General features: G+C 42.1%; 1 pseudogene across 1 annotated transcript; it reads right to left on the bottom strand.

Moving 5' to 3' along the window:
- Positions 1-867: 867 nt before the first annotated feature.
- LOC137738445 (heat shock factor-binding protein-like) lies at positions 868-3,922 on the bottom strand (annotated as a pseudogene). Its single transcript, XR_015955354.1, has 6 exons — positions 3,786-3,922; positions 2,443-2,490; positions 1,981-2,004; positions 1,854-1,896; positions 1,166-1,303; positions 868-1,054 (listed from the first exon to the last, which is right to left on the bottom strand). The product of XR_015955354.1 is annotated as a heat shock factor-binding protein-like (transcript).
- Between the last annotated feature and the right edge of the window lie 18,764 nt (positions 3,923-22,686).

Genomic DNA, 22,686 nt, shown 5'->3' on the forward strand with positions numbered 1-22,686 from the left:
AAACAATTGTTACGTATCAATGTTGAGTATCAATAACAGCTCTTTTATATGCCAAATATTGAAACTAGAACAAACACTTGGAAGATATGGCTTCAATGCTACGTAGCACTAATTGATGTTTTAGCGGTTAAATTTAACTTTCACAACAGTTAGATATCATATTTTCAACTTTTTTTTTAGACAAATTATAATGTTAATGGGGTTAAACTCTTATTTTTTATATTAATCATTCATTATCCGTCCAATCCAACGCACTATTGAAGAAAAATTGTGTCACGTAATAAAAACGAAAATTGTTATTGTCCAAGCGTTATTCGTATGGTGCTGGGGTTTGCCAAGGGCCACAAATCCAGCGCATTCTTATTGGCATTTTAATATGGTGGATGGATGGATGGATGGATGGAAAGTGATAATATAATGTAGGAATGGGAATCTCAGCGTCAATTGCCGTCCACATGCACTTGCGGAAGGTCCAAATCGGTGGATGTGAGAGCACGCAATTGAATTATGGGTTTCTTTTAAGCCTTTTTGTGACATACAACACAATCAAATCAAATCAACACCTCATATGTCTTTGTCGCACTTGCCTTCCATAAACAATCAACATTTGGGAATCTGGCAGGACCACAACATGATATTACGTTAGGGTGGAAAAGTAAAAACATGAGATTACATTATTCATTTGGAATACCAACGAATACTGCCCCAGTAACGTACCAAATCTGGACAAGTACGAAGTTATGTGATACAAGTGAAGATGCTCTATCAATAATATTATTACAGGGGAAATGAGGTTCGAATGTCTGGCTTCTTTGAGAAGAGATGTACCATCAGATTAAGAGCTAGTCGATCAATAAACCCTCAAAATTAGACTCAGCCCCCCTCGTGCCAAGGTTTTCAATGATAAAGGGCATCACACCAGTAAGACACATCATGAAAATACAAGCGAGGAAATGAGAATCAAAAGGGCTTCCTACATTGCTGTCAGAAAATGACAATCAAATTTGGCCTTGCTTACAAATCCATGGAGTATAGATCTGCTCCGAGTGATCATCTATATAGTATGATTTGGATCCAAATGGAACAGCCAAACGAACGCTCAAAATCAGGCAGTAAACACACCCTATCGATTAAAGCAACACAACATGACATAGTTACTCCTTGCCTGAATCATGAGCTGACTTGGGCTCTATTTTTTGCTTCAACGAGGCTGAAGGAGATGGCGATCCTTCCACTCCCATCTCGGTTCTGAGGTCATTGATGCTCTGCTCCAACTCGTCGATCCTGCTGCCCATCTCATCAAGTGCATAAGGTCAAGGAAACCAAAAACCAATTTAATCCAAACCAATGTGATCTATTTAGTTTTTGTATTTATAATCACAATAACAATAATACTGGTTCCATATATCTCATCGCAGTCAATGTACGAAAGAAATTACAAGTCCTGCGCAAAGAATAATTCAAATGTGATCAAGAAAGATATAGGTCAAACAAACATGGTTCCCACAACAATTAAAAGAACATATATAACCTTATTAATCAAGTATAAATATGACAGGTATCACCAATCACGGAGTCCACCAACTGAAGAATTTGACAGAAAAAAACGAAAGATGATTGGATTAATCATAATCTATAACATTCCTCAAGATTCTCACGTAATTTTCTGATACGCTGCCAAGCAAGCAGAACAGAAATCTAGGACAGCCAAATGGACCAAATTCAAATGCTACCAACTTAATAATTTTGCTCTCTAATATCATATAACAAAACTAGTATAACATAATTCATAAAACCAGTGTACAATAATATAATGATCAATTTGAAATTAGCAAGCAATACAATAAGGATATTCTTTGTAATGATGGAGTCGGACGTTGTCTAGAACCTGGATTGCTGCAAAACTCAAAAACATAAGTTACACAGTCCATTGGACTTCATTTCAATTACAAAACCTCCCAAAATGTATGACAAACTCACCATCTATTGAAGAAGATTTTGGACCTGAAAAAACCAAACAAAAGAGTATAAAACTCACCATCTGGTGGCATTTCGATTGCTGTATAAAATTCAGCTATGAAACTAATACGCAAATGGAGTGACAATATTATGTAAATATGTGGGCATCAAAACTACCAAGTATACATGGTAAACACCAATAATTGAGAAACCAAAAAAAATGCCCACCTCTTAATATTGTATTATGGTTTTGTGAATAGTGGTAAAAACAACAAATCATCAAATTAACCAACTGCTAATCTCTTCATCGTTCAGTTTTAACTTTTAAATAATTTCCGTCATCATTGAAAGATTAGGATACCTAATACATAAAAGCCACATAACCATCATCTTCAACATGCCCACCACTCATCCATACGGCCATATAGAAGTAGTACAAATTAATTTAACATATAAAGCGAAAAAACTAGAACCGGAACTCACAAAAGCTGTCATGTCAGCAGTGCTTTGTTTCGGGTCATCTGTATCATCCTGCCAAAAAATAAATAGATAAGCTACTTCACCAAAATGTCATCAATAGTATAACTATTAGTACATACTATGGTGCTGGATTAGACAAAATATACAGTAAGTTCATATGAAAGGAACTTGGGAGGAAACCATTTTCAGTTGATAAATGTGAAGCGACTGTAGTTTAACTGACTTCTATTTTGACCCCCAAAGGCTACAACGGGCTGCACAGTATGGGCCCTTTCACCCAACTGGACATGTCACTGACATGTAAGCCCAGATCTTGCCCCCAAACATTTTATTTTTATCTCATCCAACAAGTTTACAAATGTGCCCTTGATATCTCATGTACTGAAGGGAAGATGAACGAACTTCATTCAACCTTTGTACAAGATTCCGAAATTCACCAAAGACAAATTTGTTCCAGAAACTCCAAACTCTAACAAATAATATTGAAACTTTTGCCAACAGGCATATCAATGCAATTGTCTGCAACCATAATACGGTAAAAGTACTTGCTCCACGCTTCTCTAATCTTTACATGTCAAGCTTCCACAAAGAACATGCATTACTTTCCCCATACACAATTATGCATAAGTTTGTGAATTCTGTATCGACATTGGACACTTTCAGGATGATAATCGCGTGTATCACACCATTGACCCACACCATTGCAGGGTCATCCAGCCTTTACCCGATTCTCCTTACTAAAGTAGTAGAAGACACTACTGAGCTTCTCTCATTACTTGTACCCCCCCTTAATAAGTGCTCCACTAGTTACAATTCAATGAGTACCCGACAACGACAAGCTACCAAATTTACTGCAACATCGTAAATATCACACCATCAAGGAATCCCAAATTTATTTGAGTCTGACGAACTTTGGTTAGCAGCTGTAAGTACCCAAACTCCATCACAACAACTATAAACATGCTACCGAAAAGCAAGTACGGATTTTGCGAACAGCGAAAAGCAAGTACTCAAATTCCATCACAACAACTATCACATCAGAACTACTTGCCATACGAATTGAATTTCCAAATTAAAATTTCAGAAACAATGCAAATGTTTTCAAACACACACCAATTTTCTCAGTAACCAAACAGAACGCTAAATACAAAACGAAAATGACTCGCAAAATCGACAGAATTCAAACTTTCAAAGCAGCAAAACAGCACGAGATTAGTAAAATTGAAATATACATAAAATAACAGATCGGGATCCATTATCAACGGATTTACAGGTGAAAGTGAGTGAAATTTTCGAAACCCTAATGAAATCAGTGTAAATGCGTTGACGAGTAAAAGGGAAATTACCATGTTCGAAGTCTCTGTGGGGAAGGTTTTGGAGACGCTCGGTTGTGCAGTGTAGTGAGTACAGAGAGCGGAGAAAGGCGTATACGTAGTATTTGGTTGGAAGAAGAAGGGGTATAAAAGCTACCCAATTATCAATTTGTCCTTATTGCTTTTTGGGATTTTTTCTTTTTTTTAATAATATGAAGAGAGAGTAAGAGCGAATTTAATCTTACAATCAATTAACAATAATATAATTCAAATTCGTTTTTTGACAAGAAGCAAACCTAAAGCATCTTACTTACAAGTAAAAACGAACACCGTTAAATCGTAATATTAAGTGGCTATTGCTTATTGGAATGAAATTACCTTCTTTTTTACTTAACCTGGACGAATTTTACTCTCTTGTCCTTTTATTCAGTTATTTTTTTTCTTATACAAATGATGTATTTTACTTGCACATCTTATTAATGCTTCCTAAAACGGTACTTTGCGGTGCTTCTTGAACAAGGGAAGCTCATGTCAAGTACTTTTATCTAAAAAAAACATTTCTAAGACCGAGAGGTGCTTTTTAAATTCTTTTACCAAATGTAGTTAAAAGCCCTTATGATTGCTAAATAAAATTTTCAACTTTCTTTTATAGAGTTCGTCATGTGGAGAGTAATTTGTATGGCACGATGTGCTACTACCGCACATTTTGTGCAAATTATACAAGGATACATGAAGAAAAATCAACACATTTTTTTTTATTTTTAGTATGTAACATCACCATGAAGGTGTATCCGTGTCATATAAGTCATTCTTATATAGTTCAAGTGCTCAATAAATTTTATTGAGCATACTTCTTATATAGTTCAAGTGCTCAATAAATTTTATTGAGCACTTGAACTATATAAAATGGATTTGAGTCCAAAGTTTTTAACTCAAAAACAATTTTTAAATTTTAAGGTAAAAAAACCTATTTGGTAGGCCCATTTTGTAAAACTGGACTAATTTTTTTTTAAAAAAAACAGTCCATTATAATTTGAAAACAACAAAAGTCAAGTTTTATTTTTTTTTTCATGAATTCATTTTCTGTACCGTGATGGAGGTCTGAGCTACGCCACGCAGACCACGAGCAGGCCTTGCATCTCACCAATGACAAACGACCTGATAAAGATGAACAGGTAATCCCTTTTTTCGAGTTTCTGGGTCTTTGAGACTATAATTCCTAAATCCAATTCGAAGATACCCTTTTCACCTTGTGTATTTGTGACTCCAATTTCGGATTTAATTTTATGTAACTCTCTCTCTCTCTCTCTCTCTCTCTCTCTACTTTCTCTCTCTTGTTTTCTGTATTATCTATTTGTGTTGAATTGCATAAATGTTTGATTGTTTGTATAATTGGTCAATTATGTGTTTTTATTGGTGGTTTCGAAGATCTGTTGCAGCTGGGTTTATTGGGTTTCTTTAGAATTAGGCAGTTATTGGGAAAATTGGGGGAAAATGTTACAAAATTTGTAAAAATTGGGAATTATTATCGTATATTGTTATTGAAGGTTTTACTAATTGATTTGTGTGAAATTGGGTTTCTGTTTCTAATATGAACGTGGTGTATAGTGTATAAGGGTGTTTCATTGAGATGACAAGATGCTTAATATACCTATTTTTTTTCAATTGTTAGATCGAAGAAGGAAGTTCAATTTATCAAGGATCAAGTTTTGGAGTAGCAGGCGCCATGCCACCTTCGGTTCGAGGTATAGAAATCTCGAACTTGGAATCTACTTAGAGCTATGGGTTTATCTGGAATTTACTTGGAGGCCCTGCAATTTTTTTTTTTCTCTTCAAATGACACACCCCGACCGAGATCGGGGCGTGCTGGCCGTCACACAAAGGTGACGTAGCCATGTGCACGTGCGGAAGCTAATAAAGTAGTAATCTAAAAGTACGAATAATTAAAAACTAGCATACAAAGTACTAAAATAAGTGCTAGTAAGTGAGATACAATTTCAGAGCAGGTCTATAGCAGCCCAAACAAAAACGACAATGGGGAGTGTCTGTCAGAACGCCGGAGAGCCCTCAAAGGAAACCACCGCAACGGCTAAGCAACTAGAACCTGGAGGGGCGCAAAACAAAAGCGTGAGTGGGCAAAAACAAAGCTCTTTGAAAACCATTTAGCAAAATACATTCTAACCCCTCACCGTAAAACTTGTATACTTCCCAGAAAAATAAACATATAACCGTATGTATAAACATGCAAAAACATGCTCAAGGGTATGCCAATCATGCTCAAGATATGCCATGCCAAAGCCTCATAATAGATGTAAGTGCCTAGGTATAAATCACATCAATATCATAACATCTGGCAGCCGGAGTCACCTAACGTGACCTGTACGGCTGCATCTAGAGCTCAAATCTCAACTCTATAACTGAACCTGCCCACGAGTCGGAACCACTCAAGGTGGTCTGTACGACAGGCCTGGGTGTAACATATATATAAGCTCTAGTGCTACGATCACGTGAAGGCTGTGCGAATAATCGCGGGTCACCTACGAGTCGGAACCACCTAAAGTGGTCTGTACGACAGGCCTATGCACCTAACTTGGATCCAAGCTGAGCGTGTGGTGCGGGAGGTGAACATCACGTGAAGGACTGTGCCCTACTCTGGGCGGGAGCACTATCACCGGGGGTGCAGGTTATGAGCTCTCTAGGCATCTCAACCACTACTGAAACATAAACGTGAATGTCACTTACCTGGCACTTACCTTTGCATCCACAACACCCAATATGCATATGTATATGTATGCCACTAATGATGCATGCAATGATGCGTAAACGATAATAATAAAGTGCATGGCATAATGTAAATAACCCTTTTTAAAGCATTTCTGGGAATATAACTGTATATAGGTATATACGGAAAACAAAAGCCCACTCACTGGTATGTAGAAGGGTCGTAGCCCCCCTGTCTCGCGTGTGCACGCTCGTCCTCGGGGTACGTGTCACCTAAATGCGAAACAACTATAAAAACGTTAACTTTAAAGCACATAACCCGTTTCTCGTAATAACTTCTCATACATTGCTCAAAATGGACAAATGAATATACCCACGTGCTCTACACAACCTCAGGATCATAACCATATTTTTAAAATAATTTTTGGACCCCACACGCGCCCCCACGCGCCAGCACAGGCACGGACCTACGCGCCCCCCACGCGCGGCCACGTGCCAGGCACACTGACGGTGTCAACAGACGCCGTCAGGAATATTCCGTTAAATCTAACTGATGCCGTTAACGGCATCAGGAATATTCCGTCAACTCTGACGGAATATTCCGTCTCCTTCTCCACTCAGTCCCCGACGCCGGCGCCGTTGCCGTCGCCGGCACCGTCGCTGGAAAACCTGCAACTCACAATTTCTCACTCGTTTTTCCACCTTTTTCCACGTTTCTTGCACCAAAAGAAAGCCCTAGACTAGTAGAACATGCCCCAACAAGTTTTAAGGGCTAAAACTAAGAGATTATACCTGTCCAAAAACTCCAAGCTCGGCCAACTTCGAACCAGGCCTTCCCGACGTCCAAATTCGTCCAACGAGCTACTCCAACACTCCTGGGAACCTCACAAACACAACTACGAGCTCAGAAAACCCAAAAACTTAATGTACAAACTTTGCATGAACAGTACCCAAAACGGCCATTGATGAATCGACGTGAAAACCAAGGATTCCTCACCTGAAAATGGTATGGCTGAGCTCGCCTCGACCTCACGAGTCGAATGGTGTAGTTGGTTCCTTCGATCTGTGATGGTTTGAGTGTTTTTGATGTTTGTCCGTACGTCGAAGGAAGAAGAAGAAGAAGAAGAAGAAAGGGAGAGAGAGACACGGGACAGAGACAGAGAGAGAGTGAAGAGAGACAGTGAATGTGCAGGTGTGTGTGTGGCCCAACTCATGCCACCACACACAAATAACCCCACAACGTGACGAAAAACATACTATGGGCAAAATTGTAATTTCACACGTGCGATCTAAAAATCTCGGGACGGGATGTCACATCAAAGTTGTAAGCTTTTAGTATGTTGTTGCATGCTTGCTGCTATAGTCAACATTGTATACCTCCGCGTTTTGTTCATTGGATATGCTGGTGTTGGTTTGACCTTTTATCGTTACCCTAACCATTCATATTATTGCAATGTACTATATTGTTTTCAGTTTTTAGAACACAAAGTTTACATATGCAACAGAAACTGCAAAGAAAAAGAATTTCTTATATGTGCGTATTATAATATTATAGTTGCTGTGATTACCTAATTGCCCCCTAAATTTCTGATAGAGCGTCCATAGCCTTCGGTAGTTGATCCCCATCACTTGAAGTTGATGTATTGAGAAACTTGATGTATTGGCAGAGGAATAGGATGCTGTTTCTTTAACCTTATAACACCAAATTTAGTGAACTTAATATTTATGCAAAAAGATTGGATATTGGTCTATTATCTTTAGTGATTGCCTGAGTTTTAACATTAATGATATGTACTGCAGAAAATGCTAAAGAATTTCTTTTTAAGTAGGAAGTGTGTGAAAGTGAATATCAATCATTAAAAGATTAGGATACCTAATACTTAAATGCCGCATAACCATCATCTTCAACATGCCCACCACTCATCCATATGGCCATATAGAAGTAGTACAAATTAATTTAACATATAAAGCAAAAAGACTAGAACCGGAACTCACAAAAGCTGTCATGTCAGCAGTGCTTTGTTTCCGGTCATCTGTATCATCCTGCTAAAAATATATATAGATAAGCTACTTCACCAAAATGTCATCAATAGTACACCCCAACGTCAGCATGACATCAGATGGGCTATCCCATGGGTTTATTGATTCTAGGCCGGCCTATGGCTTGGCTTGGGCTGGGGTGGAGCAAAAACAGGGGAGGTCGGTCCATATTTTGGGCTGGGTGCCAGCCTATGAGGCTGGGGTGGAGTTGCTCTTAGGGAGGAAAGAGGTTTAAAGCAGTTGTCGTGAAGGAATGAGGGAATACCCAGCATTTCCTTCTGGTGATGAGACGTTCATGGGAAACAAGGGTATACATCATCACGATGCTTGTTGCTGCAATGTGGGAATGGGAAAAGTCCCATTAGCAAGGCCACATTTAAAAATGTCTTGAACTTGAGTTTGATTATTCAGCCTATTCAAGGTTTCTCATAGCCCAAATAATCAAGATGGCTAATGTTGAGGCCCAAAAAATGTCACATGCAAGCCCAATCAAGTCTTGATGCCCAATTGTTATACAAGCTTCAAGTCAAGCCTAAATACATGCAAATATGTGAAATAGAGAAATGAATATATTCACACAATCATGCCACACTACGGTAATTAAATCGTACATCTATATAAAGCATGCCATGCCCATGCATATTCGTCACACCAAGCCTTATCATGGTAACTAGTATTCATGCTAAAATAAGCCCAAGTCACATGCCCAGGGCTTATCAAGTGAATTGTGGCGTGGATAATTACTGAAGTTTATCGAGTCTGTATAAAGTCAAGATTATGGATAAATTTTAATTGCTTAGGAGCCCAAAGATCCAAGCCCATAACCTTTGAAGTCCACATGGCCAAGCTTGAAATAGAATAGACTTAGTTTACCTCATTCCCTAGCAAGCCAACCAATTTAGTTAGAAAGGAACCAAACTCTAAGCCCTAAGATCACGTAAAAGGCCAACAGAGCAAGCATTTAATGAGGAAGGAGGCTGACTTTCCCTTCCTAACTCGCGCATAAGATCAACGCCTCAAAGACAGGAGACACATTACTAGAAGTAACACTTGTGGAAGGCTGACCCAGAAAGCAACGTCTCGAGAAGAAGGCGCGTGCAGGGTTCGTGAGGGTAACGACACCTAGCTACTTTATACCAAAACAGAAATGGCAAAAGAACAAGAGGAAAATGGGAAGAAAGACAACCACAATTAGAGATTCCTTAGGAACCCTAGAAATGAGTGATTCACCTACAAAAGAGAGATCGAAGGGTTATAGGAGGGGATCCAAGAACACAATACAGGCCAGAGAGAGAAACAATGTTAGACGGTGATGCACCAAGCTAGGGAAATCGCTCCCTAAGTGCAAACATCCTTGAAACCTCAAGAATCATCACCCCTACAAGCTTAGTGTTTTCTATAACTTTTCATCTAAATATCCTAGCCATTAGGAGCCTTGTTACCACCCCAGGAAACTCAGATTATCCAACCTAGAACCATGCATCCATGCAAACTCTCTTTCTCTCCTTCATGCTAAATTGATAAACTTCTAGCTTTCACACCACGCTTCTCTTCATCAAGTCATTATAACATCCACATACTAATGATCCCATTGCTATGAGCATATTCTGAGCAGAGCTTGCCTATACAATGGAAGTGAACGAAAAATGTGATATTTATAGCTTTGGAGTGGTTGCATAGTCATGGGGAGGCATCCCCAAGATATGTTCTCGTCATTCTTGTCAGTGTCTTCTTTGTCTTCATCGTCATCGTCATCTACATTACCAGCCCATCAAATGCCGATCATGGATGTTATGGACCAACGTATATCGCCTCCAACACATCAACAAGCAGGGGAGGTTCTCTCTCTTGTGAGGATTGTGTTTTCTTGCTTGCATCCCAGTTCGCAATCTCGTCCAACAATGAAACAAGTTTCTCAACTCCTCTCAACTCAGAAGTTAAGCCATTGCATATGATAACCTGCGGTGATTGCTTGTTCACGATCCTTTGACTGGCTGAGAATTAGAGAAAGTGGGTATTTCCTATAAATAATTTTCCCTCTGTCGAGTCTTCCTTTTAGAAGAAAGTTTGTAGACGTTTCCCTTATTGTGATTTATTTCATGCAATTGTTTGCTATGGAGAATATTATCCGAAAGTGTGTTATCTACACACCACACTTACACATTCTTGCTATTTTCTATCCGTTGATTTTCTTTAATTCATTCGAGCCGACGACCAAATATTAGAAGAGTATGTGAAAAGTAAAATGAGGTGTGTGAATATCACATTCCTATCCGAAAATATTACCAGTGACTTTGAGGTCAGTTTAGGAATACCCTTTCTTTTTGCATTGGTTCAAATACGTTGACTGAATGCTTTTCATAAACTGGTAAAAGGGTTCAACCAAGGCATGCTTATCACTTTTGCTACAACTACCATTTGTATGTATATATGTATGTATGTCTGTGACCAGTCTTTTAAAAAAAAATTCAAACACTTTTAAGAGACTAACAAATGGAAGATGTGCCAAATGTGGTACACAATTGTGTTCTCCTTAATATTACAGGTCTAATTGATAACCATTTCATTTTCCATTTTTAATTTTAATTTTTGTGTTTGAGAAGGAAATACATGACAGTAATGTGGGATATATATAAGAGTGGAGTAACAATTGTGGGAGATGTAGAAGAAAATGTACGAGGAAAGACGTACAAGATGAAAACTAAGATCTAAGAATATTTTAAATTGTTTTTCACTTTCATCTCACCTTTCCCTTGGTTATTGTCCTCATGTCCCAAGCCAAAAAAAAGTAAGGCAAAATTCGAAATGGTTATCTTGTTCCTTTTTTTTTTTTTTTTTTTTTTCTTCCATCAAAATCCGAAATAGTTAAGAAACTCAGATTACATGATACAATGTGTTAGAGTTCATTTGGCCAAAATTTTAGCAAGATTTTTCATAGACGGAAGAAAACAAAAATAAGCTTAGAATCTAGCTAGCTCCATTTCCAAATAATGGCTTCATCCCTGATCTTTGGGCTCGTTTGATACACATAAGGTCATCTCCAACCGAAGGATCCAAAGGGTCAGAGGACAGAAAATAACCCTAAAACCGTCTTCAACCGAGGGTCAGGCCAAAGGTCTTGTGGGCCCCACTGGACAAAAAAGGGCCAAAGGGCCAACCGGGCGACCCAAATGAGCCAGCAAGCCGGCCTCGGGCCGGGCTGGAATTCAAATGCAACGGTAAGCTAGTCGTTATTTTTTAATTATTATTATTATTTTTTTTTTTTTTTACAAAATTTGTTTAAAATTTTTTATAAACTCTTTTTTTTTCCCCTATACCTTCCTAAACCATTAAACATTACATAACATTAAGTAACATGAAGCAGCATTAAACAATATTAAACAACATTAAATTACATTAAGTAACATGTACATCGAGTTGGGGTTGAAGTAATTGTTCATCAGATTGGCATGCGTCATCGCTCTGTTTCGTGGTTTGTAAGAGCGACCAGCAACAGAGCCACCCCATTGAGGTTGTTCCGCAGTTGGCTGACACACCATGGCCGCAGCCATGGCTGCTGCTCTATTTTATATGTTGCATCATGCTTCATCTTCTTCATCAGACTCCTCATCTTCTTGTCTCATCTGCACCCATTTTTCTTCCATTTTGGAATTAGATGAGGACCCCCAGTTGGAATCCGAAGAGGATTCAAAGTTGGAATTCATTGCAAACTTGAATTAAAAGAAATTGAATTGAAATAGATTGAATTCAAATGTATGTGAATTATAACCCAATATCCACCCTATTTATATCCCAAAAAAATTCAAATCCAACGGCTACCAATGGCTAACTAACATCATGCTGACGTCACTTAGCCATTGGATTTGAATTTAAGTTGTAGTTTTTAAATAATAAATTATGTTTGACCCTTTGGCCCTTGGTTAGACACGGTTTTTTGTGACAGGGCTAAAACGAGGCCTATTGTGACATCCCGTCCCGGGATTTTTAAAAACGTACTAGTGAAATGACATTTTAGCCCCTAGTTCGTTTCGTTATTTGGTTTTGATTGTTTTGTGTGGTGTTGGCAAGCTGAGGGCCACACACACACACTGTCTCACTGTCTCCCTCTGTCTCTCTCTCTCTGTGAGTTCCCCGAGCCCCATTCCCTTTCCTCCTCTTCGAAAACGTACGGACAAACCCACACCCACCCTAAACACTAACAGATCGAGGGAACCAAGGACATATTTAAGCTCGTGAGGTCGAGGGGAACACAACCGTAGCAATTTCAGGTGAGAAACATTTAGTTTTCACGTCGTTTCGAAGTGGTCCGAATTGTGTACTGTTCATGCAAAGTTTGTACATTAAGTTTTTGGGTTTTCTGAGCTTGTAGATGTGTTGGTGAGGTCCCAAGGAGCCTCGGAGTGCTTCGTTGGACAAAATTGGACGTCGGGATCGTCCTGTTCTAAGTTGGCCGGTTTTGGAGAAATTGCACAGGTATAATCTCTTAGTTTTAGCCCTTAAAACTTGTTGGGACTTGTTCTACTAGTCTAGGGCTTTCATTTGGTCCAAAAATCACGAAAAACGGTTGAAAAATGAGTGAGAAAACCTGAGTTGCAGGTTTTCCCAGGTTCCGGCGCCGGCGACGTTGCCGGCGATCGAAGGAAGAAGGCGACGGAATATTCCGTCAATTCTGACGGAACATTCCTAACGCCGTTAACGGAACCAGTTAGTTTTAACGGAATATTCCGGGGTTTTAACGGAATATTCCTGACGGCGTCTGTTGACACCGTCAGTGTGCCTGGCACGTGGCCGCGCGTGGGGGGCGCGTAGGTCCGTGCCTGTGCTGGCGCGTGCGGGGCGCGTGCGGGGTCCAAAATTTTTTCTAAAAATATGGTTGTGACCCTGAGGTTGTGTAGAGCACGTTGGTATTCATTTGTCCATTTTGAGCAATGTATGAGAAGTTATTACGAGAAACGGGTTATGTGCTTTAAAGTTAACGTTTTTATAGTTGTTTCGCATCTAGGTGACACGTACCCAGAGGACGAGCGTGCACACGCGAGACAGGGGGGCTACGACCCTTCTACATACCAGTGAGTGGGCTTTTGTTTTCCGTATATACCTATATACATTTATATTCCCAGAAATTGATTTAAAAAGGGTTATTTGCCTTATGCCATGCATATTATTATTATCGTTTAGGCATCATCACATTTATTAGTAGTGGCATGCATATACATATTTATATGTGGGTGCTGTGGAGGCATAGGTAAGTGCCAGGTAAGTGTTAATTAACGATTGCATTAATTAGTGGTTAGAGATGCTTAGAGAGCTCATAACCTGCACCCCCGGTGTTAGTGCTCCCGCCCAGAGTAGGGCACAGTCCTTCACGTGTTGTTCACCTCCCGCACCATACGCTCAGCTTGGATCCAAGCTAGGTGCATAGGCCTGTCGTACAGACCACAATAGGTGGTTCCGACTCGTAGGTGACCCGCGATTATTCGCACAGCCTTCACGTGATCGTAGCACTAGAGCGTATATATATGTTACACCCAGGCTTGTCGTACAGACCACTTTAGGTGGTTCCGACTCGTGGGCAGGTTTAGATATTGAGATTGAGATTTGAGCTCTAGATGCAGCCGTACAGGTCACGTTAGGTGACTCCGGCTGCCAGATTACATGATATTGATATGGTTATACCTGGGCACTTGCATATCACTTTGAGATTGGGGCATGGCATATCTTGAGCATGATTGGTATACCCTTGAGCATGTTTTGCATGTTTACACATACGTATATATGTTTATTTTCTGGGAAGTATACAGGTTTTACGGTGAGGGGTTAGAAAGTATTTTGTAAATGGTTTTAGAAAGAATTGTTTTTGCCCACTCACGCTTTTGTTTTGCGCCCCTCCAGGTTCTAGTTGCTTAGCCGTTGCGGTGGTTTCCCTTGAGAGCTTTTCGGCGTTCTGACAGACACTCCCCATTGTAGGGTCGCCTTCGGGCGTACTACTGTTGTTGTTTTATTTGGACTGCTATAGACCTGCTCTGAATTTGTATCGCACTAACTAGCACTTATTCTAGTACTTGTATGCTAGTTTTTAATTATTCGTACTTTTATATTACTACTTCTTAGCTTCCGCACGTGCACATGGCTACGTCACCTTTGTGTGACGGCCAGCATGCTCCGATCTCGGTCGGGGTGTGTCAGTTTGGTATCAGAGCCTAGGTTTGGCAGTCCTGTGTCCTTGTGAGTATTCTAATAATTTTGGTGTCTTCTGTCAGAACTATGCCGCCTCGTCGGGAACCCCGTCGCTCTTCTGAGCCTAGTTTTCCCGATATTACTCAGTTAGGGGAAGCTTTTGCTACAGCCCTTCAGGCAGTGATGCGCCCTCCCCAGAGGACTCCTCTGGAGACTATGTACAACTTGAAGCTGGATAAGTTTAAGGGCAGTGAGGGACCCGAGAGCGCAGAGCGCTGGCTAGAACACATAGAGAAGACTTTCCGGGTGCTACATAATCAGGGGAACTTGCCTATGGAGAGGTGGGTCGAGACGACCGCTTGGTTTCTGGATACGGAGTCGGCAGCTTGGTGGGAGCAGGAGCTTCGTAGGTTGACTCCGGATCAGAGGATTGATTGGAACGTGTTTACGGGGTTGTTTAGGAGAAGGTATGTACCCCCTGAGTACATTGACCGTAAGAAGCAGGAGTTTTCCGAACTGAAACAGCGGAAGATGTCAGCGAATGAGTACTACCGTAAGTTTACGGACTTGTCCCGTTATCACCCTGATGTCGCTGGTAATCTGGCGGAGATGCTCCGTCTTTTCCGTCTGGGCACCAGGAAGAAGTGGCGTTCTATGGCGTCTACGGTCCACAGCGAGACTTATCGGGACTTCTATGAGATACTGTTGAGGATCGAGGACTCCGAGAATATGTCGAGCGATACGGATGAAGAGAAGGACGGCAACCAGAAGAAAGATGACAAAGGCAAAGGTCAGGCATCGCTCGGGCCCCGACAGACTCAGAACTTCAAGAGAGGTGGAGCTAGTTCTAGTTCTTCGAGTGGTGGCTTCAGTGCCACTGGGCAGGGTCGTGGGGGTAGATTTTCTGGTGGCGCTAGAGGCCAGAGGCAGGGCGATGGTGGGCGAGGCAGAGCCCCTATTTGCCGCAGGTGTAACAACCGACATTTCGGTGAGTGTAGACGTGGTAGCAACGGTTGTTTCACATGTGGACAGGTGGGACATAGAGCGGCAAATTGTCCCCAGGGTCAGCAGCAGCAGAAACCGCAGTAGACCTTTATGCCACCACCTGCACCGCTCCAGCAGATTCAGGGTACTAGTAGCTACGACCAGACGGGTCGAGGTGGTGCTTACCACTATCAGGGTGATGCTGTCCCTTATGCTCCTGGGCAGTATCAGTACCCTCAGGATCCCTATCCCCAGGGTGGCTATCCCCAGTATTCGGGCGGCTATATGCCGTATCCTCCAGCCCCAGCGGGTGGTTCACAGTGGTATCAGGGAGGACAGTATCAGCAGGGGGAGATTGCCACTAGCAGTGCAGGATCTTCGAGACAGTCAGGCCAGCCCAGTCAGGGGCGTGGTGCTCAGGGACGCGGTGTTCAGGCGAGCCGAGGCCGCGGTGGGCGTCAGCAGGGACAGGGGCGTCTTCACAATATTTCTCTGCAGGACGCTCAGAACAACCCAGACTTGATTATGGGTACGTTGAACATTCTTGGTTGTTTTGCTAGAGTCTTAATTGATTGTGGAGCTACACATTCCGTAATTTCTCATACATTTGCTCAAGTGACGCAACCTCGCCCCACACCCCTAGGGTATGATTTAGAGTTTGTTATGCCTAGGGGAGAGAGTTGCGTTGTAGATTGTGTGTACCCGGGGTGTCCAGTGATCGTAGAGGGTGTTGCTTTGTCAGCCGATCTTATCCCGTTAGATATTGTGGACTTTGATGTGATTCTGGGCACGGATTGGTTGCACTTCTATCGTGCCAACATTGACTGTTATGGGAAAGTGGTTACGTTTCACCGACCTGGACTACCTGTGGTTACCTTCGTGGGTGAGCAGAGTGGAGTGAGATATGGCGTTATTTCGGCGCTACGAGCGAAAAAGTTGTTAACTAAGGGTTGTCAGGGGTATCTGGCTCATGTGGTGCTGGATGAGGTTGTTGCTAGCAGAATAGAGGATGTGAGAGTGGTCAGACACTTCCCTGATGTATTTCCTGAGGATTTACCTGGGTTACCCCCAGATCGAGACGTAGAGTTCACCATTGAGTTGATTCCAGGTACCAATCCTATTTCTTTAACTCCTTATCGTATGGCTCCTGCGGAGTTAAGGGAATTGAAAGTTCAGCTGCAAGAGTTAGTAGATAAGGGATTTATCCAGCCTAGTACTTCGCCTTGGGGTGCTCCAGTGTTGTTTGTGAGGAAGAAGGATGGAACTTTGAGGCTGTGCATCGACTACAGGCAACTCAATCGGGTGACGATTAAAAACCGTTATCCCTTGCCTCGTATCGATGATTTGTTTGATCAACTGAGAGGTGCTTGCGTGTTCTCTAAGATAGACTTGAGGTCTGGTTACTATCAGCTGAAGATCAGTAGGGATGATGTCCCTAAGACGGCGTTCAGGACTCGTTACGGTCATTACGAGTTTCTGGTTATGCCATTTGGGTTGACGAATGCACCAGCCGCCTTTATGGATTTGATGAACCGAGTATTCCAGCCTTACTTGGATAGATTCGTCATTGTCTTCATTGACGATATTCTGGTGTATTCTAAGTCGAAAGCGGAGCATGTTCGACATCTTACTTTGGTGTTGAAAAGGTTGAGGGAACACCAGTTATATGCTAAGTTTAGCAAGTGCCAGTTCTGGTTAGACCAAGTTGCGTTCTTGGGGCACGTCATTTCTGCTCAGGGTATTTTGGTTGACCCTCAGAAGGTTGCAGCGGTAGAGAGTTGGGAGCAACCGCGAACCGTCACCGAAGTGAGAAGTTTCCTTGGTTTGGCAGGGTATTATCGGAGGTTCGTTAAGGATTTTTCGGTGATTGCCTTGCCGTTGACGAGGTTAACAAGGAAGGATGTTAAATTTGAATGGGATGATAGGTGTGAGCAGAGTTTCCAACGGTTGAAGCATTGTCTCACTCATGCACCTGTTTTGGCACTCCCAGACGATAGCGGTGATTTCGAGGTTTATAGCGATGCTTCCTTGAATGGTTTGGGATGTGTATTGATGCAGCATGGTAGGGTGATTGCTTATGCTTCGCGGCAGTTGAAACCTCATGAGAGGAATTACCCTACACATGATTTGGAGTTGGCTGCTATCATTTTTGCGTTAAAGTTGTGGAGGCACTATCTTTACGGAGAAAAGTGCAGGATCTTTACGGATCACAAGAGTATCCAGTATCTCTTTACTCAGAAGGAACTCAATCTTCGTCAGCGGAGGTGGTTGGAGTTGCTCAGCGATTACGATTGCACGATTGATTATCATCCTGGTCGTGCGAACGTAGTGGCTGATGCACTTAGCAGGAAGTCACAGGGCCGTATTAATGCGTTGTACGCTAGTCGTGCTCCTCTTTTGGTGGACTTGCGTACTACGGGGGTAAGGCTAGAAGCCGAAGATCGAGATGTGGCATTACTTGCTAATTTCCAAGTTAGGCCGATACTTGTTGATCGGGTGCTTGAAGCCCAAGTAACTGATCAGGAGACTCAAGAACTTATTCAAGCTCGAGAGCAAGGAAGGAGGCGAGACCTCAGAGTTCGTGATTCGGATGGCATGTTGATGCTAGAAGGTAGAATGTTCGTGCCTAAGAGTGTGGAGTTGAAGGAAGAAATTCTCGATGAAGCACATATCTCGGCTTATGCCATGCATCCAGGAGCTACGAAAATGTATCATACCATTCGACCATTTTACTATTGGCCGGGTATGAAGAGGGAGATAGCCGAGTATGTGAGCAGGTGTGCTGTTTGTCAGCAAGTTAAAGCAGAAAGGAAGAAGCCGTTTGGGTTGTTGCAGCCGCTTCCCGTTCCAGAGTGGAAATGGGAAAATATCACCATGGATTTTGTGTACAAGCTCCCGCGTACACATAATGGCTTTGACGGCATTTGGGTGATCGTCGATCGACTCACTAAGTCGGCTCATTTTATTCCTGTGAGAGAGAAGTATTCTCTGAGCCGTTTAGCGGAGTTGTTCATTTCGAAGGTTGTGAAGTACCACGGTGTCCCAGTGAGTATTGTTTCGGATCGAGATCCACGATTTACGTCGAAGTTTTGGGTAGCTTTCCAGGAAGCTTTGGGCACGAGATTACTTTACAGCACGGCGTATCATCCACAGACAGACGGACAGTCAGAGAGAACTATTCAGACATTGGAGGATATGCTGCGAGCTTCGGTGTTGCAGTTTGGTGACGCTTGGCACCAAAGGTTGGATTTGATGGAATTTGCTTACAACAACAGTTTTCATTCGAGCATTGGCATGGCGCCATTTGAGGCCTTGTATGGCAGAGCTTGTCGCACACCGTTATGTTGGTCAGAGGTTGGAGAAAGAGTTTTAGTGGGTCCAGAGATTGTCGAGGAGACTACTCAGAATGTTCAGGTGATTAAGTCTAACCTGAAAGCAGCTCAGGACAGGCAGAAGAGTCTAGCGGATCGGCGTGCTACGGACAGAACATATGAGGTCGGAGATTGGGTATTTCTGAAGCTTTCACCGTGGAGAGGTGTTGTGCGGTTCGGAAAGAAGGGGAAACTGAGTCCTAGGTACATCGGACCATACGCGGTCACAGAACGAGTTGGTGAGGTAGCTTACAGGTTGGAGTTGCCTCCGGAGTTGGCTAGAGTGCATAATGTTTTTCACGTGTCTATGCTCCGACACTATGTTGCTGATCCATCTCATGTGATACCTCCTCAACCGCTTGAGATTAACCCAGATTTGACGTACGACGAGGAGCCGGTGACGATACTAGATTGGAAAGAAAAGGTCCTGAGGAACAAGACAGTGAATTTAGTGAAGGTTTTGTGGAGGAATCATTCCGTTGAGGAAGCCACGTGGGAGACAGAAGATCGAATGAGGGATTTGTACCCTCGTTTGTTCTTTGGCCACTAGGGGCTGCTGTTTGGTTGTTTTGAATTTCGGGACGAAATTCTATTAAGGTGGGAAGGTTGTGACATCCCGTCCCGGGATTTTTAAAAACGTACTAGTGAAATGACATTTTAGCCCCTAGTTCGTTTCGTTATTTGGTTTTGATTGTTTTGTGTGGTGTTGGCAAGCTGAGGGCCACACACACACACTGTCTCACTATCTCCCTCTGTCTCTCTCTCTCTGTGAGTTCCCCGAGCCCCATTCCCTTTCCTCCTCTTCGAAAACGTACGGACAAACCCACACCCACCCTAAACACTAACAGATCGAGGGAACCAAGGACATATTTAAGCTCGTGAGGTCGAGAGGAACACAACCGTAGCAATTTCAGGTGAGAAACATTTAGTTTTCACGTCGTTTCGAAGTGGTCCGAATTGTGTATTGTTCATGCAAAGTTTGTACATTAAGTTTTTGGGTTTTCTGAGCTTGTAGATGTGTTGGTGAGGTCCCAAGGAGCCTCGGAGTGCTTCGTTGGACAAAATTGGACGTCGGGATCGTCCTGTTCTAAGTTGGCCGGTTTTGGAGAAATTGCACAGGTATAATCTCTTAGTTTTAGCCCTTAAAACTTGTTGGGACTTGTTCTACTAGTCTAGGGCTTTCATTTGGTCCAAAAATCACGAAAAACGGTTGAAAAATGAGTGAGAAAACCTGAGTTGCAGGTTTTCCCAGGTTCCGGCGCCGGCGACGTTGCCGGCGATCGAAGGAAGAAGGCGACGGAATATTCCGTCAATTCTGACGGAACATTCCTAACGCCGTTAACGGAACCAGTTAGTTTTAACGGAATATTCCGGGGTTTTAACGGAATATTCCTGACGGCGTCTGTTGACACCGTCAGTGTGCCTGGCACGTGGCCGCGCGTGGGGGGCGCGTAGGTCCGTGCCTGTGCTGGCGCGTGCGGGGCGCGTGCGGGGTCCAAATTTTTTTCTAAAAATATGGTTGTGACCCTGAGGTTGTGTAGAGCACGTTGGTATTCATTTGTCCATTTTGAGCAATGTATGAAAAGTTATTACGAGAAACGGGTTATGTGCTTTAAAGTTAACGTTTTTATAGTTGTTTCGCATCTAGGTGACACGTACCCAGAGGACGAGCGTGCACACGCGAGACAGGGGGGCTACGACCCTTCTACATACCAGTGAGTGGGCTTTTGTTTTCCGTATATACCTATATACATTTATATTCCCAGAAATTGATTTAAAAAGGGTTATTTGCCTTATGCCATGCATATTATTATTATCGTTTAGGCATCATCACATTTATTAGTAGTGGCATGCATATACATATTTATATGTGGGTGCTGTGGAGGCATAGGTAAGTGCCAGGTAAGTGTTAATTAACGATTGCATTAATTAGTGGTTAGAGATGCTTAGAGAGCTCATAACCTGCACCCCCGGTGTTAGTGCTCCCGCCCAGAGTAGGGCACAGTCCTTCACGTGTTGTTCACCTCCCGCACCATACGCTCAGCTTGGATCCAAGCTAGGTGCATAGGCCTGTCGTACAGACCACAATAGGTGGTTCCGACTCGTAGGTGACCCGCGATTATTCGCACAGCCTTCACGTGATCGTAGCACTAGAGCGTATATATATGTTACACCCAGGCTTGTCGTACAGACCACTTTAGGTGGTTCCGACTCGTGGGCAGGTTTAGATATTGAGATTGAGATTTGAGCTCTAGATGCAGCCGTACAGGTCACGTTAGGTGACTCCGGCTGCCAGATTACATGATATTGATATGGTTATACCTGGGCACTTGCATATCACTTTGAGATTGGGGCATGGCATATCTTGAGCATGATTGGTATACCCTTGAGCATGTTTTGCATGTTTACACATACGTATATATGTTTATTTTCTGGGAAGTATACAGGTTTTACGGCGAGGGGTTAGAAAGTATTTTGTAAATGGTTTTAGAAAGAATTGTTTTTGCCCACTCACGCTTTTGTTTTGCGCCCCTCCAGGTTCTAGTTGCTTAGCCGTTGCGGTGGTTTCCCTTGAGAGCTTTTCGGCGTTCTGACAGACACTCCCCATTGTAGGGTCGCCTTCGGGCGTACTACTGTTGTTGTTTTATTTGGACTGCTATAGACCTGCTCTGAATTTGTATCGCACTAACTAGCACTTATTCTAGTACTTGTATGCTAGTTTTTAATTATTCGTACTTTTATATTACTACTTCTTAGCTTCCGCACGTGCACATGGCTACGTCACCTTTGTGTGACGGCCAGCACGCTCCGATCTCGGTCGGGGTGTGTCACCTATGGCCATTTGGCCCTCGGTTGGAGATGGTATGAAATATGGCTTTGTACTGTTCATTAAAATATTAATTTCTTGGAGGACCAGATGGCTAAAATGAGCCCTATGACCAGCCTTCGGTTGGAGATGACCTAATTGGATTGGAATAAAGAACTTTCAAATTTCAAGGCATATTAAAGGTGGAAGTGAATGGCTTTTCATTTGGAGGGGATTAAAGAATTAGAATGAGTAAGTTTTCTTCATAAGTAATTCATCTTATGCCCTCTAGGTGGCCGTAATTTTATAACTTTTCCCTTCAACATACCTTTAATATTGTAGGTTATCCATTCTAATTCAATCATGTGTACCAAACAAATCTCTTCATAATACCATAACAATCGATTAAAAACCCGTTCCATCTTATTCATAAAAACTCACTTCCATCATAAGTTCATTTCATCAACTTCATTTCATAATACAATAACAATCGATTAAGAACTCGTTCCATCTTATTCGTAAAAACTAACTTCAATCATAAGTTCATTTCATCAAATTTCATTTAAGTTCAACGAGCACAGAAAATACACAAAGACTGACTTGATCAGGCGTACCTATGAAAAATTCCGAAGTCTTCCCCGAACCATCATAAAAGTCCATTTCGGAATTGAATAATCTTTCAATCTTGCATGTCCAATACTTCAATCAATTAACCCAACAAACACGCTCATTTTTAAGGCCACTTAAACCATGTGCAGTGACAAACAAATGAAAATGACATTAAATGAAGTCATGGGAAAAACCAGCACAACACAAAAAGAAAGACTCCAAAACA

This window comes from Pyrus communis, chromosome 13 (genome assembly GCF_041283825.1).
Source record: "Pyrus communis isolate YQ-2024b chromosome 13, ASM4128382v1, whole genome shotgun sequence".
Taxonomy (NCBI): Eukaryota; Viridiplantae; Streptophyta; class Magnoliopsida; order Rosales; family Rosaceae; genus Pyrus; species Pyrus communis.